At 51.6% G+C, this 20,559-nt stretch overlaps 1 protein-coding gene across 5 annotated transcripts in view; it reads right to left on the bottom strand.

The window, feature by feature from the left end:
• The window catches only part of LOC144784984 (NXPE family member 4-like), a 228,935-nt gene extending 209,538 nt beyond the window's left edge, over window positions 1–19,397 (bottom strand). For 2 of the 5 annotated variants that reach the window (XM_078664104.1, XM_078664105.1), the window contains exon 1: window positions 19,128–19,215. The gene's annotated coding sequence lies outside the window, so the exon portion shown is untranslated. Of the gene's footprint in view, window positions 1–19,127; window positions 19,216–19,272 lie in introns of those variants that run through there. The other 3 variants (XM_078664106.1, XM_078664107.1, XM_078664108.1) reach the window with 3 other exon arrangements.
• Window positions 19,398–20,559: the final 1,162 nt, after the last annotated feature.

Below are 20,559 nucleotides of genomic sequence, written 5' to 3'. Positions count from 1 at the left end.
AATTCATTTTGGGTTTGAAGAATCATATACTAGAATATATATCATTAAATATTAACTCTACTGCTGTTAACTACGTATGGGACTCTTGTAAATGTAGTATCAGAGGCTATACACAACAATTTATATTTCGGGATAACGCAGACAAGAGGAGAGTTGAAAAACTAGCCACTTCTAATATTTTAGTAGCCGAACAACAACTTGCAGATGCTATTACACAAGGTAACACTAATATTGAAGAGCTAAAACTAACACTAACCTCATTAAGACCAGTCTTAAAGAAAACTCTTAGAGAAAAATATAGTTCTAAAATACATAAATACAAATTAACACAATATGAAGGGGGAGACAGAATCGGGAAAATTTCGGCCTATAAAGTAGCCGATAAAAAGGCTAAAACTACAATAAAAATAATAAAAGGGTTAGATTCTAAAAACTATCAAAAACCAGAACAGATCTTAGAACAATTTGCCAAATACTACTGCTATCTATATACCCCAGAAAATACACCCACATTAGAAACAATAGAATCGTATCGAGAAATTCATAAACCTGCAAGAATAGATTCGGAAAAAAAACAAAATACTCGATACTAAAATTACAATGGAAGAAATAAAAAAGGCTATATATTCACTCCCTTTAGGAAAGGCCGCAGGCGAAGACAATCTGCCTATGGAGATTTACAAGATCTGCGAACAAGAACTACTCCCTTTGTTTCATCAGGTGATAGACTCCATAGCTGAAACAGGTAGTGCTCCCAATTCTTGGTGCATAGCTGAAATCATCTTTTTAAAAATAAAAAAAAAAACACCGGAAGAACAGGGATCATATCGACCAATTTCATTAATAAATACTGACGCAAAAATCTTCGCCAAAATACTCTCCAACCGGCTAGCCCCTATAATGCCCGATCTAGTTAACTGCCAACAACATGGATTCGTGGTGGGTAGAGATACTACTGCTCATATTAACACCGCAATAACTGCTTTTGATGTTGCGGCGGTTACTCACACCCCACTCGGAATGGTCATGCTAGATGCGGAGAAAGCATTCGACCGAGTGGGGTGGGAGTACCTATGGGCATCATTAAGATCATTTGGTATACAGGGACAATATTTAGGATGGATACAATCCTTATATGAAACACCAACAGCCATAGTAAGTTATCTGGGAAACAACTCAGATAGTTTCTTAATAAAGAGGGGTACTAGACAGGGGTGTCCTCTTTCACCCCTGCTCTTTGCCTTAGCCTTAGAACCATTCCTAAATGCTCTTACAACTCAAGACCGTATTACTCCAATAGAACATGAAGGCAATACCTTAAAAATCACAGCGTTCGCTGATGATATTGCCATCTTTACCACTGAACTGGTAGAAGCTATACCTAATATAATTAAGGAAGCTAGGGACTTTGGCGATGTATCGGGCTATCGCTTAAATGTTAATAAAACTCAAGTGATAGCGAATTATAAACCACTTCAACCGATAATAGGCTTACGCCCTGACGCTACATATCTAGGGGTTTAACTTACCTCCAACATCGATAAAATCATTTCATTAAACTATGAACCTCTATTAAAGGATATTACATCCACTCTCAAAAATTGGCACAAAATACCACTTAGTTTGATTGGACGCATCAATACAATTAAAATGAAAATAGTACCAAAAATACTTTACCTGTTTAGATCTATCCCGCTACAACTGAATAAATCCTACATTAAGAGGATAGAAAGTATCTGCAGTAACTATATATGGGGATATAAAAAAGCCCGCAGGTCAATTATGGCACTGAAACTATCTATTGAAAAAGGAGGATTAAATTTTCCAGAATTAAAAATTTACTTTTTTGCTACTTTTATTTCACGTATACGCAGTCTTTTGTCCAAAGAAATCCCCCTATTTTATCACCAATTCATGCTAGGGCCACAAAGCAATCAGTTCTTATTTCGGGTCCATGACCCAAACTATAACAAAAGAGTTAAATTTAAGACTGCTAGAGCAATTAAAAGAATCTGGGATCAAATTATGGACATTAATAAAATTCCTTTTTTCAACACTGAACTACCAATATGGGGGAATTCGGGGTTACCAAACATTTTCTTTGATGGCGCTAGTGCTCAATGGCTAGATCATGGTATTAAATCTTTAGGAGATCTTTATGGTTCAGAAGGTCTTCTAAGCTTCAAAACATTAAAAATACTATATACGATTAAAGACCATATGTATTTTAAATACATGCAGATACGAGATTTTTTGATTCACAAAAATAAAATTGTGAGCGTTGAACAATCAGACATTCTGCAATGTATTTATTCGAATCGTACCAAATCTCTTATTAGTAAAAGCTATACTCTGCTGAATAAAGGCCATGTTGGAGATTGTGGGAAAATAGCAGACAAATGGACTAATAGGCTGGGAATTAATATCAACTCCAACCAGATTACGAGCTCACTTAAGCAAATATATCAAGTTGTTCACTCTTCAAACTTAAGGCTACAATTTTATAGGACAATTACACAATTATACTATACACCACAGAGAATCTCAAACTGGACATCTGGTAATACTTTTAATGAACGTACCAAATGCCCAAAATGTAATAAAGAAGCTGCTGCCATTGAACACATGCTCTACCAATGTCCGAAACTTTCAACCTTTTGGGCAGGAATAATTGATGTTCTTAATAAAAAACAAATAACTTTTCCGACTATATCTGCCCATTTAATCTTACTTGATATCCAAGATAATAATAGTAAGTTTAAGGACTTCATTACAATTATTTTTTCCTGTGCGAGATTGGCCATCGCGCGAACTTGGATTTCAAAAGAACCCCCAACTGTTATGGATTGGTGGCATTTAATTCATGAAATTTATACGAAGGAACTCTCACTGGCTAAACTAAGAGGCCCAAAAGCATTAGAACGAAGGGAAAAAATATGGGGATCATTTGTCAATGAAATGCCTGATTGTATTGCGCTACCGGCACGGTGGTTTTCCTTCTGTACTTCTGAACTTATTGTTATTTACAATTTCTTTTTATTCTTTTCTTCTCCTTTCTTTCCTTTTTTTCCTTTTTTTTTTCTTATACACAATGACTACTATATGTATAGTTTTTTTATATATATGTATGCATAATTAATTTGATTTCAGTATTGTAAATATTCTCTTTTGCAATCAATAAAAATGGTTTAAAAAAAAAAAGGATTTCAGGCATTGATCAGGGAATCGATAACGCGCTGATCCCGCGAGAAGCCCCCGGTCTTGTGATCGGGGTGTCCAGCTCATGATTCTGATGTCCCAGAAGTCGCCTAAAGCTGGTTTCTGGCACTTATCTCTGCGCTTATCTCGAACAGGAAAACAAAATACAAGGCACTTTAATCACTTTTGATTCTGTTTTGGGGCCTGGAAGACCCCTGAGAGGTGAGTGAAGGGAACAGAGGCTGGAGGGTCACTTTAGAAATGAACCGGAAGCGGAGACCAGGAGCCCCCCCCCCCCCCCCGCTGTACATAGGACGCGTGTGTCATCGACTCTCCTCCTATTGTTCCCTGTGGTTTGTTGCATAAGATCACAAATGAAGACAGACTTTGGTATTCACAGCCCTCGGCAGGGTCCCGGGGGGGGGGGGGGTTGGGGGGGGGTTAGGGGGGCTGTGCGGCTTTTCTTTTGCAAAACTATTTTATATTCCATCTCATGAAATGTAGAAACGCCTCCTCACGAGGACAGTGAATGCAGAATGCAAATGTGAGGAACAGGCAGGGTGGGGGCCCGGGGGCCCGGGGGCCCTGAACCAGGACAACACAACAAGCCTCGGGAACCGGTTTAGGAACAGCTGTCATTATGCAAATTGTCTTTACAGAGCTGAGAGCCCTGGGGGGGGGGGAGAGGCTCCAGACCCCCCGCCGAGCGCGGGGTGAGACACAGGGAGGGCCCGGGGTGGGGTGGGGCAGCGCCCGCGGGCGGGGTGACGGGCCGGACGCCTGCACCGGTTTGGGGGGTCTCTGGCTGCAGTGTCCTTTGAAAGTCCAGCCTCACACCCCGCCCCTCCCACAGCGGGTACAATAATGAAGACACTCTGGGGCAGATTTATGAGGCCCTTGCGCCACGTTTACGCCGCTGTTGCGTCATGCAACGCGGCGTAAACGTGGCGCATCCCTACGAACGATTTACAACGTGACGCATCTAGGCAGATGTGTCACGTTGTAAAGCCCTGCGCCGCTTGTGGGCTTCCGGAGGTGGGGGGGCGTTCCGGGGCAGGTGCGCCTCGCAAAAGTGGCTGCGTGAAATCTATGAGATTTCACTCAGTCACTTTCAGGCCAATGCTGCGTCAAAACCCTGCGCCTGCTTGAAGCAGGCGTAGGTCTTGACGCAGCATTGTAAAGATGGGGCACCCCCGAGCCTTGCTGGAGCTGCGTCGCGCTTGCGACGCAACTCCAGCAATGCGCCACCTTTACGGCACAGATGCGTCACGCATCTGTGCCGTTTTTGCCCCATGGTGCGCCGCATTGTAAATGCCGCGCACCATGGGTGGCGGAGCTGTGGCGCACTGTGGCGCACATTAACTGGCGCATCCCTGGGGATGCGCCAGTTAACATAAATCTGCCCCTCTGTGTTTCTGCCCCAGCCAGACCCTGGGGGTGACGGGCACCCCCCACAGACCCCGAGGGGCCCCTCTCCCGCACCCCCCACAGACCCCGAGGTAGGGTGACCAACTGGCATTGGTGCAAATTCAGGCCGGTGAGTGTAAAAATTCAGGACAAAAGTTCGGGACAAAAGGTAAGTTTTACAGACACGTCAGAGGTGGGCGCGCAATAGCGTATACGTAAGTAAATAGACCACCACCTAAGTACAAGTCAAAATAAGGTTATATTGGGTTGAGACTTTCGTGCACTTCACGGTTTTTCAGTCTGGCCGCAGCTTGCTGCCTTAGACGATTAAAAACTCGCCGCTTTTATTGTTGATTGAATACGACTGGATATACAAGGAACTTTGCAGTGCCAGCCCCCAGTAACAAACCTGCCCCCCCCCCCCTTTCCAGCCTCCCAGGAAAACACCCGATGCCCGGTCCGGCCCGTCCGGCCTTGCTTCCACCCTCCAGTGGCGACCCTCATCTTCACTTAGACCGTCTCTCATGTGTATTTAATTTCTCTTAGTGTTACTCATCCCAAGTATGTAGGGCAGGGGGTCGGAGTGCGTTACATCACACACATTATATAGAGACAATGACTCATATAAACGTGAAAATCAATGTATAGGAAATGTTACTTAAGATAATGGGTGCTACAAGGTGTAATCATTCTTTTATCCATCATTCATTCTTTCATCATTCATTCTGTCCTTCCATCTATCTGCCCATTTACACCCAAACATATTCAACCATTTGCAAACCTATCCACCATATATCCTTCCATCCATCATTCCACTCATCCATCCCCCATCCACTCTTCCACCCATCCATCTATTCACTCATCCATCCAGTCATTTACCCTTTCACCCATCCTCCCTTTCACTTATCCATCCATCAATCCATCCACCCAAGTCACTTATCCTTCCACCCATCCTCCCTTTCACTTATCCATCCATCCATCCATCCACCCACCCATCCATCTACTCATCCAATCATTAATTCCATCCATTGATCCTATGACTCATCCATCCATTCTCTCATCTATCCACCCTTTCACTTTTTCACTCATCTATCCATTCTTTTGTCCACCTACCCCCTTTCACTCATCCATCCATCCATTCAGCCTTTCACTTATCAATTCAATCCATCCATCCTTTCGCTCATCCATCCATCCATTCACTCGCCCCTCAGCTAAGCTTTCACTCATCCATCCATCCTTTCACACACCCATCCACACTTTTACCCATCCATCTACCCTTCCACCCATACATCTACCCTTCCACCCATACATCCATCTATTTACCTTTTCTCTCATTCATCCTTCCACTCATTCACTCATCCATCCATCCTTTCTTTCATTATCTATACATTCCCCCTTCCATTCATCCATTCATCCTTTCATTAATCCATCCAGCCATTCACATATTCCTTCACTTACTTACTCACCCACCTTTTCACATTATGAGCTGAGCCTTTGCCTGCAGAGTTGCAGACAGAAGAGGCCCACCAAGAACTTCACCTCGCTGTAGTTCCTACAGCAAGGGGTGGGGTGGGGTTCACTCTGCCCCTGCACGTAGGCAGTCTGAAAACGTAGAAGTCGTGAGTCACACGTGATGCACAGTGCCAGGATGTGAGGTGACTGTGACATGGAGTTGTTTCCAGGGCTTTAAGTGGTGTAAACAAAACTAGGGGGTCTCTTCAAAGGGGGTGTTGGATGTAATTAAGAGCGCAGGTTAAAACACCTCGGCTAAAAATCTGCGCTTCGCATAGTGTCCCGCCGACTGGTACTGTGCTGTTTCTGTCATTGCATCCGGATATATAATGCAGCAAGGATCATCAACAACAAGCCGGGACTATTGGCTTTGTCAATGGTTGTTAGTTGCTTAAAATAAAAAAAGCAGCAACCATGGCTTTGTTGAATATAATATTGAAAATACTTCAGTTAAAAAATGACGAGACAGTGAAAGAACGATAACCCATACTTTTTTACTTATTTTACAATCTTCTTTATAAAAAATGTTTTCCAACGTTGCTAAAGTTGCAGCATTAGCGTTTTGCTCTAGTGCTTCGAGGAGGAGTGCGAGGCGCCAGCATCAAGGGGCGGAGGCTTCTCGCGGGGAGCAGCGCTGCTTCCTGTGAGGCCAAAATTATGGACAAACGGCGTCCGTGAAAAGGATCCTCACGGACAACGGACGTGAGGTCCAAATTACGGACTGTCCGTGAAATTTACGGACCTCTCCCACCCCCCCACAGACCCCGAGGGGGCCCTCTCCCACCCCCCCACAGACCCCGAGGGGGCCCTCTCCCGCCCCCCCACAGACCCCGAGGGGGCCCTCTCCCGCCCCCCCACAGACCCCGAGGGGGCCCTCTCCTGCCCCCCCACAGACCCCGAGGGGGCCCTCTCCCGCCCCCCCACAGACCCCGAGGGGGCCCTCTCCCACCCCCCCACAGACCCCGAGGGGGGCCTCTCCCGCCCCCCCCACAGACCCCGAGGGGGCCCTCTCCTGCCCCCCAACAGACCCCGAGGGGGCCCTCCCCCGCCCCCCCACAGACCCCGAGGGGGCCCTCTCCCACCCCCCCACAGACCCCGAGGGGGCCCTCTCCCACCCCCCCACAGACCCCGAGGGGGCCCTCTCCCGCCCCCCCACAGACCCCGAGGGGGGCCTCTCCTGCCCCCCCACAGACCCCGAGGGGGCCTCCCCCGCGCCACCACAGATCGAGAGGGGGGCCTCTCCCGCCCCTCCACAGACCCCGAGGGGGGCCTCTCCCGCCCCACCACCCACGGAGGAGCACAACATGCACACTGCACCCTTCATCCCTCCTCACCTACAGACACACAACACGCACACTGCGCCCTTCATCCCTCCTCACTTACGTACAGACACACAACACGCACACTGCGCCCTTCATCCCTCCTCACCTACAGACACACAACACGCACACTGCGCCCTTCATCCCTCCTCACTTACAGACACACAACACCCACACTGCGCCCTTCATCCCTCCTCACCTACAGACACACAACACGCACACTGCGCCCTTCATCCCTCCTCACTTACAGACACACAACACGCACACTGCACCCTTCATCCCTCCTCACCTACAGACACACAACACGCACACTGCGCCCTTCATCCCTCCTCACTCACAGACACACAGCACACACACTGCGCCCTTCATCCCTCCTCACCTACAGACACACAACACGCACACTGCGCCCTTCATCCCTCCTCACCTACAGACACACAACACGCACACTGCGCCCTTCATCCCTCCTCACTTACAGACACACAACACGCACACTGCACCCTTCATCCCTCCTCACCTACAGACACACAACACGGACACTGCACCCTTCATCCCTCCTCACTCACAGACACACAACACACACACTGCACCCTTCATCCCTCCTCACCTACAGACACACAACACACACACTGCACCCTTCATCCCTCCTCACCTACAGACACACAACACGCACACTGCACCCTTCATCCCTCCTCACTCACAGACACACAACACGCACACTGCGCCCTTCATCCCTCCTCACTTACAGACACACAACACGCACACTGCACCCTTCATCCCTCCTCACCTACAGACACACAACACGGACACTGCACCCTTCATCCCTCCTCACCTACAGACACACAACACGGACACTGCGCCCTTCATCCCTCCTCACCTACAGACACACAACACACACACTGCACCCTTCATCCCTCCTCACCTACAGACACACAACACACACACTGCCCCTTCATCCCTCCTCACCTACAGACACACAACACGCACACTGCGCCCTTCATCCCTCCTCACCTACAGACACACAACACGGACACTGCACCCTTCATCCCTCCTCACCTACAGACACACAACACGCACACTGCTCCCTTCATCCCTCCTCACTCACAGACACACAACACACACACTGCACCCTTCATCCCTCCTCACCTACAGACACACAACACACACACTGCGCCCTTCATCCCTCCTCACCTACAGACACACAACACACACACTGCGCCCTTCATCCCTCCTCACCTACAGACACACAACACACACACTGCACCCTTCATCCCTCCTCACCTACAGACACACAACACGCACACTGCGACCTTCATCCCTCCTCACTCACCTACAGACACACAACACGCACACTGCGACCTTCATCCCTCCTCACTCACAGACACACAACACGCACACTGCGCCCTTCATCCCTCCTCACTCACAGACACACAACACACACACTGCACCCTTCATCCCTCCTCACCTACAGACACACAACACACACACTGCACCCTTCATCCCTCCTCACCTACAGACACACAACACGCACACTGCGCCCTTCATCCCTCCTCACTTACAGACACAACACACACACTGCGCCCTTCATCCCTCCTCACTCACAGACACACAACACACACACTGCACCCTTCATCCCTCCTCACTCACAGACACACAACACGCACACTGCGCCCTTCATCCCTCCTCACTCACAGACACACAACACACACACTGCGCCCTTCATCCCTCCTCACTCACCTACAGACACACAACACACACACTGCACCCTTCATCCCTCCTCACTCACCTACAGACACACAACACGCACACTGCACCCTTCATCCCTCCTCACCTACAGACACACAACACGCACACTGCACCCTTCATCCCTCCTCACCTACAGACACACAACACGCAAACTGCGCCCTTCATCCCTCCTCACCTACAGACACACAACACGCACACTGCGCCCTTCATCCCTCCTCACTTACAGACACACAACACACACACTGCCCCTTCATCCCTCCTCACCTACAGACACACAACACACACACTGCCCCTTCATCCCTCCTCACCTACAGACACACAACACGCACACTGCGCCCTTCATCCCTCCTCACTTACAGACACACAACACGCACACTGCACCCTTCATCCCTCCTCACTTACAGACACACAACACACACACTGCGCCCTTCATCCCTCCTCACTCACAGACACACAACACACACACTGCACCCTTCATCCCTCCTCACCTACAGACACACAACACACACACTGCGCCCTTCATCCCTCCTCACCTACAGACACACAACACGCACACTGCACCCTTCATCCCTCCTCACTCACAGACACACAACACGCACACTGCACCCTTCATCCCTCCTCACCTACAGACACACAACACACACACTGCGCCCTTCATCCCTCCTCACTCACAGACACACAACACACACACTGCGCCCTTCATCCCTCCTCACTCACCTACAGACACACAACACACACACTGCACCCTTCATCCCTCCTCACTCACCTACAGACACACAACACGCACACTGCGCCCTTCATCCCTCCTCACTCACAGACACACAGCACACACACTGCGCCCTTCATCCCTCCTCACCTACAGACACACAACACGCACACTGCGCCCTTCATCCCTCCTCACCTACAGACACACAACACGCACACTGCGCCCTTCATCCCTCCTCACTTACAGACACACAACACGCACACTGCACCCTTCATCCCTCCTCACCTACAGACACACAACACGGACACTGCACCCTTCATCCCTCCTCACTCACAGACACACAACACACACACTGCACCCTTCATCCCTCCTCACCTACAGACACACAACACACACACTGCACCCTTCATCCCTCCTCACCTACAGACACACAACACGCACACTGCACCCTTCATCCCTCCTCACTCACAGACACACAACACGCACACTGCGCCCTTCATCCCTCCTCACTTACAGACACACAACACGCACACTGCACCCTTCATCCCTCCTCACCTACAGACACACAACACGGACACTGCACCCTTCATCCCTCCTCACCTACAGACACACAACACGGACACTGCACCCTTCATCCCTCCTCACCTACAGACACACAACACACACACTGCACCCTTCATCCCTCCTCACCTACAGACACACAACACACACACTGCCCCTTCATCCCTCCTCACCTACAGACACACAACACGGACACTGCACCCTTCATCCCTCCTCACCTACAGACACACAACACGCACACTGCTCCCTTCATCCCTCCTCACTCACAGACACACAACACACACACTGCACCCTTCATCCCTCCTCACCTACAGACACACAACACACACACTGCCCCTTCATCCCTCCTCACCTACAGACACACAACACACACACTGCGCCCTTCATCCCTCCTCACCTACAGACACACAACACACACACTGCACCCTTCATCCCTCCTCACCTACAGACACACAACACGCACACTGCGACCTTCATCCCTCCTCACTCACCTACAGACACACAACACGCACACTGCGACCTTCATCCCTCCTCACTCACAGACACACAACACGCACACTGCGCCCTTCATCCCTCCTCACTCACAGACACACAACACACACACTGCACCCTTCATCCCTCCTCACCTACAGACACACAACACACACACTGCCCCCTTCATCCCTCCTCACCTACAGACACACAACACGCACACTGCGCCCTTCATCCCTCCTCACTTACAGACACAACACACACACTGCGCCCTTCATCCCTCCTCACTCACAGACACACAACACACACACTGCACCCTTCATCCCTCCTCACTCACAGACACACAACACGCACACTGCGCCCTTCATCCCTCCTCACTCACAGACACACAACACACACACTGCGCCCTTCATCCCTCCTCACTCACCTACAGACACACAACACACACACTGCACCCTTCATCCCTCCTCACTCACCTACAGACACACAACACGCACACTGCACCCTTCATCCCTCCTCACCTACAGACACACAACACGCACACTGCACCCTTCATCCCTCCTCACCTACAGACACACAACACGCACACTGCGCCCTTCATCCCTCCTCACCTACAGACACACAACACGCACACTGCGCCCTTCATCCCTCCTCACTTACAGACACACAACACACGCACTGCCCCTTCATCCCTCCTCACCTACAGACACACAACACACACACTGCCCCTTCATCCCTCCTCACCTACAGACACACAACACGCACACTGCGCCCTTCATCCCTCCTCACTTACAGACACACAACACGCACACTGCACCCTTCATCCCTCCTCACTTACAGACACACAACACACACACTGCGCCCTTCATCCCTCCTCACTCACAGACACACAACACACACACTGCACCCTTCATCCCTCCTCACCTACAGACACACAACACACACACTGCGCCCTTCATCCCTCCTCACCTACAGACACACAACACGCACACTGCACCCTTCATCCCTCCTCACTCACAGACACACAACACGCACACTGCACCCTTCATCCCTCCTCACCTACAGACACACAACACACACACTGCGCCCTTCATCCCTCCTCACTCACAGACACACAACACACACACTGCGCCCTTCATCCCTCCTCACTCACCTACAGACACACAACACACACACTGCACCCTTCATCCCTCCTCACTCACCTACAGACACACAACACGCACACTGCACCCTTCATCCCTCCTCACCTACAGACACACAACACGCACACTGCACCCTTCATCCCTCCTCACCTACAGACACACAACACGCACACTGCGCCCTTCATCCCTCCTCACCTACAGACACACAACACACACACTGCACCCTTCATCCCTCCTCACCTACAGACACACAACACGCACACTGCACCCTTCATCCCTCCTCACCTACAGACACACAACACGCACACTGCGCCCTTCATCCCTCCTCACTTACAGACACACAACACACACACTGCCCCTTCATCCCTCCTCACCTACAGACACACAACACACACACTGCCCCTTCATCCCTCCTCACCTACAGACACACAACACGCACACTGCGCCCTTCATCCCTCCTCACCTACAGACACACAACACACACACTGCCCCTTCATCCCTCCTCACCTACAGACACACAACACACACACTGCCCCTTCATCCCTCCTCACCTACAGACACACAACACGCACACTGCACCCTTCATCCCTCCTCACCTACAGACACACAACACACACACTGCACCCTTCATCCCTCCTCACCTACAGACACACAACACGCACACTGCGCCCTTCATCCCTCCTCACCTACAGACACACAACACGCACACTGCGCCCTTCATCCCTCCTCACTTACAGACACACAACACACACACTGCCCCTTCATCCCTCCTCACCTACAGACACACAACACACACACTGCGCCCTTCATCCCTCCTCACCTACAGACACACAACACGCACACTGCGCCCTTCATCCCTCCTCACCTACAGACACACAACACGCACACTGCGACCTTCATCCCTCCTCACTCACCTACAGACACACAACACGCACACTGCGACCTTCATCCCTCCTCACTCACAGACACACAACACGCACACTGCGCCCTTCATCCCTCCTCACTCACAGACACACAACACACACACTGCACCCTTCATCCCTCCTCACCTACAGACACACAACACACACACTGCCCCCTTCATCCCTCCTCACCTACAGACACACAACACGCACACTGCGCCCTTCATCCCTCCTCACTTACAGACACAACACACACACTGCGCCCTTCATCCCTCCTCACTCACAGACACACAACACACACACTGCACCCTTCATCCCTCCTCACTCACAGACACACAACACGCACACTGCGCCCTTCATCCCTCCTCACTCACAGACACACAACACACACACTGCGCCCTTCATCCCTCCTCACTCACCTACAGACACACAACACACACACTGCACCCTTCATCCCTCCTCACTCACCTACAGACACACAACACGCACACTGCACCCTTCATCCCTCCTCACCTACAGACACACAACACGCACACTGCACCCTTCATCCCTCCTCACCTACAGACACACAACACGCACACTGCGCCCTTCATCCCTCCTCACCTACAGACACACAACACGCACACTGCGCCCTTCATCCCTCCTCACTTACAGACACACAACACACGCACTGCCCCTTCATCCCTCCTCACCTACAGACACACAACACACACACTGCCCCTTCATCCCTCCTCACCTACAGACACACAACACGCACACTGCGCCCTTCATCCCTCCTCACTTACAGACACACAACACGCACACTGCACCCTTCATCCCTCCTCACTTACAGACACACAACACACACACTGCGCCCTTCATCCCTCCTCACTCACAGACACACAACACACACACTGCACCCTTCATCCCTCCTCACCTACAGACACACAACACACACACTGCGCCCTTCATCCCTCCTCACCTACAGACACACAACACGCACACTGCACCCTTCATCCCTCCTCACTCACAGACACACAACACGCACACTGCACCCTTCATCCCTCCTCACCTACAGACACACAACACACACACTGCGCCCTTCATCCCTCCTCACTCACAGACACACAACACACACACTGCGCCCTTCATCCCTCCTCACTCACCTACAGACACACAACACACACACTGCACCCTTCATCCCTCCTCACTCACCTACAGACACACAACACGCACACTGCACCCTTCATCCCTCCTCACCTACAGACACACAACACGCACACTGCACCCTTCATCCCTCCTCACCTACAGACACACAACACGCACACTGCGCCCTTCATCCCTCCTCACCTACAGACACACAACACACACACTGCACCCTTCATCCCTCCTCACCTACAGACACACAACACGCACACTGCACCCTTCATCCCTCCTCACCTACAGACACACAACACGCACACTGCGCCCTTCATCCCTCCTCACTTACAGACACACAACACACACACTGCCCCTTCATCCCTCCTCACCTACAGACACACAACACACACACTGCCCCTTCATCCCTCCTCACCTACAGACACACAACACGCACACTGCGCCCTTCATCCCTCCTCACCTACAGACACACAACACACACACTGCCCCTTCATCCCTCCTCACCTACAGACACACAACACACACACTGCCCCTTCATCCCTCCTCACCTACAGACACACAACACGCACACTGCACCCTTCATCCCTCCTCACCTACAGACACACAACACACACACTGCACCCTTCATCCCTCCTCACCTACAGACACACAACACGCACACTGCGCCCTTCATCCCTCCTCACCTACAGACACACAACACGCACACTGCGCCCTTCATCCCTCCTCACTTACAGACACACAACACACACACTGCCCCTTCATCCCTCCTCACCTACAGACACACAACACACACACTGCGCCCTTCATCCCTCCTCACCTACAGACACACAACACGCACACTGCGCCCTTCATCCCCCCACCTACAGACACACAACACGCACACTGCACCCTTCATCCCCCCACCTCTGGGGCAGCGCATCAGCACACTCTCACCCCCCTTGCTGCTCTTGGTCTGCCCCCCTCCCTCCCTGCAGTGTGGACCCTCACCCCCAGGCCCCCACCCCCAGCCCCCCCATGCTCTGGGTCTCACCTGCGCTTAGGGTGACCAACTGGCATGGGTGCAAATTCAGAACGGTGAGTGTAAAAATTCAGGACAAAACTTCGGGACAAAAGGTTCGTTTTACAGACGCATCAGAGGAGATTGTGCAATGATATATAAGTAAAGAGACAACCAACATAAGTGTAAGTCAAAATAAGTTTATATTAGGAATCAGGTAAACATTGTTATTTTCAATGCCAAAAACTCTAACTTGAACAAATGCGTGACGTCTGCATACGCCTGTTCTTTAAAAGTAACTGCTACTTCCATCTAATATGTTAATTTTTTTTAGGTCGAGCCTAGAACCAGCGCGCCTGCGCTGCTCTGCCAGACTTGTGGTGGAGTAACTAATGGAAGCCCCGCCCACTCTGCGCCCAAATTTGCAATTGGCTTGTGTCATTGTCAGTCCTAAATGTGGGCTTCTGATGCGGAAATCGACATGTTAGTCCCTCCTTAGAACCGCCTCCTCTTCATTTGTCACTGGCCCCTTTACCTCGGTTGTTATACGGAACATGATATTTTAGACTGTGAGCGCTATTTTCTTTAACCCTTTCTATGCTGATGACGGAACCGCTCCGTCATCAGCCACGGTCGCACTGTGCTGATGACGGAGCGGTTCCGTCATTGCCCGACCGCCACGCCTGCGCGGCGCGGATTCCGGGCCTGCGCTGGGCGTTCCATTGAGCGGGCCGAGCCATGACGGAACTGCTCCGTCATAAGCACAGCGCAACCGCGGCTGGTGACTTAGCGCTTCGGCGTAATAGCCGTCGCAGCGATGCGGTTAAAGAGGATCTCCTCCTCAGGCGCGACATGCTTTGGTGCCTCCTTTAACCCCCCAGCCCGGCCTCCTGTTGTCCGTGTCTTCTCCCTCCCTCCCATTGTCGGTGAGGCCAGTCATTACAATGCAATAGGTCTCGCGTAAATAAAAGACCTATTGCAGTGTAAATGCTTGTTTTAAGTGTGGAGGCGAAGTTTGCTGGCACTCCACACATAACTCCAGCGTGTCATTTCTGATGGGAAAAAACCTTGTCAGAAACCTACACGGTGAGATGGACCATCAAATAAACAGAATATTACCGCAGCGGCGAGAAGACTAAAAACTGGGATTTATACGAATGTTGCTAAAATGAACTTAACTCGTGAGTTTATTGGACCTTCCGCTTTGTACTTATGTACATGTCTGAGGAACTTCCTTTATGATTCACCACTGATCTGAAATGCTTTCATGATATCTCATGGATTTGAAAGAAAAAAAAGAGTGGACGACAAGATTAAAGATGAAATAATAAAACGAGGAGCTTGAAAGCACGCATAGCTGCCACGCAGAGACGCTCCTAGAAGGCAGCAGCGAGCGGGCATTTTAAAACCCATGGGGCATATTTACAATTACTGGCGCATCCCTGCAAATTAACAGGGATGCACCAGTAATTGACGCCGCAGCTCTGCCACCCGTGATGTGCCACATTTACAATGCAGCGCAAAAACGGCACAGATGCATCTGTGCCGTAAAGGTGTCGCATTGCTGGAGTTGACGCAGCTCCAGCAGTACTCTGGGGTGCCTATTCTTCCAATGTTGCGTCAATCCTCACGCCTGCTTCAAGCAGGCGCAGGGTTTTGACTCAGCATGGGCCTAAAAGTGACTGAGTGAAATCTTGTAGATTTCACTCAGGCACTTTTAGGAGGCGTTCCTGCGCAGGAACGCCCCCTCTGTGCAGAAACGTCTCCATCTCCCAGATGCGTCACGTTGTAAATAGCCCGCACCATGGCGCATCTTTTGCGTCACAAAAGTGACGCAACGGCGGCGCAAAAGAGGCGCAAGGGTCTTGTAAATCTGGCCCCATGTCCTTTCATATGACGGAACATGTCACGTTTCTTTAGGTGATGGCCTGAAGTCAGCCGGTCAGGGCGCTCTGCCACCGACAGGAATGCTCCCTTCCACATCGTGCGGTAAAAGAGCGGCTTTTGCCTTTCAATAGCAGCCTCTATTTGGTTCAAAAAGTCTGACTCTTGAAGCCAACGTTTGCTCTCCACACTTCAGGTGTAATAGGCTGCAAGTGATGTGCCTCACATGTCTGACATCCCCTCTGTATGTATAACATGTACATGGAATGTTCAGGCATGGTTAGTGGGAAGGCAGGAACACTCTGTGCTGAGGCACCTTGCATGAATTGTGGGCGTTTAGGTGGGCAAACCAAGGGGCATATTACCAAGGGCCTTATCGCCGCTTTAGCAGGAATTGTTCCCGCTAAAGCGGCGATAATTTTATCTCCCTATTACCTAGCTGTCGCTAACACCAGTTAGCGACAGCTAGTAGGAGATAACGACCATCTTGGGCCCCACTTTGCATGTCAGAGATATTTATCACTAATGACATGCAAAATGGGCGTGCCAAGATGTTAGCGACCGGAAACAGTCGCTAACATCGCTATCTCCTATTACCTACTTTTGGAGATATTCGCGCTAGGCGCGATTATCTCCAAAAGCTAACGCCTGCCCTGAGCAGTTCTTAGCCATGTTATCCAATGGGAGGTGGATCACATGGCTAAGAGCATTAGCTCGGTAATGCATGAATATCGCGGACTTTTCAGCGATATTCATGCATTGCGGCCGTTTTTTATCGCATTTGCGATAAACCTTGATAATTGCAAGGTTCCGAAGCGATAAAAATAGGCGAAGCACGGCGATAAAATTATTGCCGCTAACCAAGCTTAGCGATGATTATCGCTTATTCTTTGTAATATGCCCCCAAGACTCTCTGTCATTCCATCGGGGGCTCTCTGACCGATGACGCCATCATTTCTCCACCAGAGGCGTCTTTAAGCGACGCTGTCTTGTTCTGTCCAAGTCCCCTTTATGACGCAGTCATTGGTTTTCGGTTTCTAACCGAGGCGTTGCTTGTGGTGATGATTGTGGCACGTCACACGGTGGCCGTGTGAGCTGGCGTTGAAGGCGTCTCACGTGCGCTCTGAAGCCTGGACACTAAAGACGTCAGCTCTCAGCCTGCAGGTGATGAACTCGTCCTGTGATTGGCTCTCCTCTGCATCCCTCGATGACTCCGAGGAGAACTGGGACAATGACTCACACATAATGATAGGAATAAACAGATTATGAGTCGGTCTAATTCATACATCTGACCAAGTGGACATCTTGAGAGTCCACTCCACTGAAGGACGAAGGATCCAGGGATGTTGCAAGCACACGTCACGTGTGCGCTGCCCTCCTGGACCGACTGGAAGGAGCTCAACCATCGCTGCTTTCAAATATGACAGAGCCACAGACCTCACCCAGGCGGGACACTTTGGCTTTGTCAGTGCTTGTTTCCCTTGCCTCCAGGCCACCGCCTGCCTTAACTGCCCAGACTGGCGCACTGTCATACTGTCAATCTGCTGCAGACAGACTGACAGTGGGGGCCCAGTGCGAGGGGCCCCAGCACAGAGGAGGGGCCCCAGCACAGAGGAGGGGCGAGGGGCCCCAGCACAGAGGAGGGGCGAGGGGGCCCCAGCACAGAGGAGGGGCCAGGGGCCCCAGCACAGAGGAGGGGCCCCAGCACAGAGGAGGGGCGAGGGGCCCCAGCACAGAGGAGGGGCCCCAGCACAGAGGAGGGGCGAGGGGGCCCCAGCACAGAGGAGGGGCCCCAGCACAGAGGAGGGGCCCCAGCACAGGGGAGGGGCCCCAGCACAGAGGAGGGGCGAGGGGCCCCAGCACAGAGGAGGGGCCCCAGCACAGAGGAGGGGCGAGGGGCCCCAGCACAGAGGAGGGGCCCCAGCACAGAGGAGGGGCGAGGGGCCCCAGCACAGAGGAGGGGCGAGGGGCCCCAGCACAGAGGAGGGGCCCCAGCACAGAGGAGGGGCCAGTGGCCCCAGCACGGGCCCCAGCTGGCAGAGTTCTCACAGGTCATCAGTGCAGGCCCCTGTAACCCCCAAAGTACGGACAAAAGGTGTCCGAAAGAGTGATCGTCACCTTTAATTTACGGACGGTCGGTCACCCTACCTGCGCTCTGGACGGGTCTCAGCGCCTAGAGGCCTCCGCTGCCCTCTCCCTCTATAGCTCCTCTCTCCTCCCCTCGCACCTCGACTGGCCTCAGACCCCCCTGCAGTGTGACCCTCACCCCCAGACCCCCTGCTGTCGGTCTCACCTGCGCTCAGGACGAGTCTCTCAGCGCCTAGAGGCCTCCGCTGCCCTCTCCCTCTCTAGCTCCTCTCTCCTCCCCTCGCACCTCGACTGGCCTCAGAGGCTCCGGTGTCAGCCGGGCACTCCCTCACCAGGCGCGTGTCACGTCCTCCGCAGGAACCTCGCACAGCCCCGGGCACTTCACGCCCCTGGTGCAAGAAAGGTGCAGGTGCCTGAACCGGAGGGCCTGCTTTCACCTGGAAGTGCCGGCACTCTCCCATCAAAAGTACAGCTGAGAAGTGCCGGCACTCTCCCATCAAAAGTACAGCTGAGAAGTGCCGGCACTCTCCCATCAAAAGTACAGCTGAGAAGTGCCGGCACTCTCCCATCAAAAGTACAGCTGAGAAGTGCCCGCACTCTCCCATCAAAAGTACATCTGGAAGTGCTCGCACTATCCCATCAAAAGCACAGCTGAGAAGTGCCGACACTCTCCCATCAAAAGTACAGCTGAGAAGTGCCGGCACTCTCCCATCAAAAGTACAGCTGAGAAGTGCCGACACTCTCCCATCAAAAGTACAGCTGAGAAGTGCCGGCACTCTCCCATCAAAAGTACATCTGGAAGTGCCCGCACTCTCCCATCAAAAGTACAGCTGAGAAGTGCCGGCACTCTCCCATCAAAAGTACAGCTGAGAAGTGCCAGCACCCTCCCATCAAAAGTACAGCTGGAAGTGCCGGCACTCTCCCATCAAAAGTACAGCTGAGAAGTGCCCGCACTCTCCCATCAAAAGTACAGCTGAGAAGTGCCGGCCTCTCCCATCAAAAGTACAGCTGAGAAGTGCCCGCACTCTCCCATCAAAAGTACAGCTGAGAAGTGCCCGCACTCTCCCATTAAAAGTACAGCTGAGAAGTGCCCGCACTCTCACATCAAAAGTACAGCTGAGAAGTGCCCGCACTCTCCCACCAAAAGTACACCTGGAAGTGCCGGCACTCTCCCATCAAAAGTACAGCGAAGAAGTGCCCGCACTCTCCCATCAAAAGTACAGCTGAGAAGTGCCGGCACTCTCCCATCAAAAGTACAGCTGAGAAGTGCCGACACTCTCCCATCAAAAGTACAGCTGAGAAGTGCCCGCACTCTCCCATCAAAAGTACATCTGGAAGTGCCCGCACTATCCCATCAAAAGCACAGCTGAGAAGTGCCGACACTCTCCCATCAAAAGTACAGCTGAGAAGTGCCCGCACTCTCCCATCAAAAGTACAGCTGAGAAGTGCCGGCACTCTCCCATCAAAAGTACAGCTGAGAAGTGCCGGCACT

This window comes from Lissotriton helveticus, chromosome 10 (genome assembly GCF_964261635.1).
Source record: "Lissotriton helveticus chromosome 10, aLisHel1.1, whole genome shotgun sequence".
In the NCBI taxonomy this organism is placed as follows: Eukaryota; Metazoa; Chordata; class Amphibia; order Caudata; family Salamandridae; genus Lissotriton; species Lissotriton helveticus.
The sequence above is the reverse complement of the archived record's forward strand: the minus strand, read 5'-3'. Positions and strand labels throughout refer to the sequence as shown.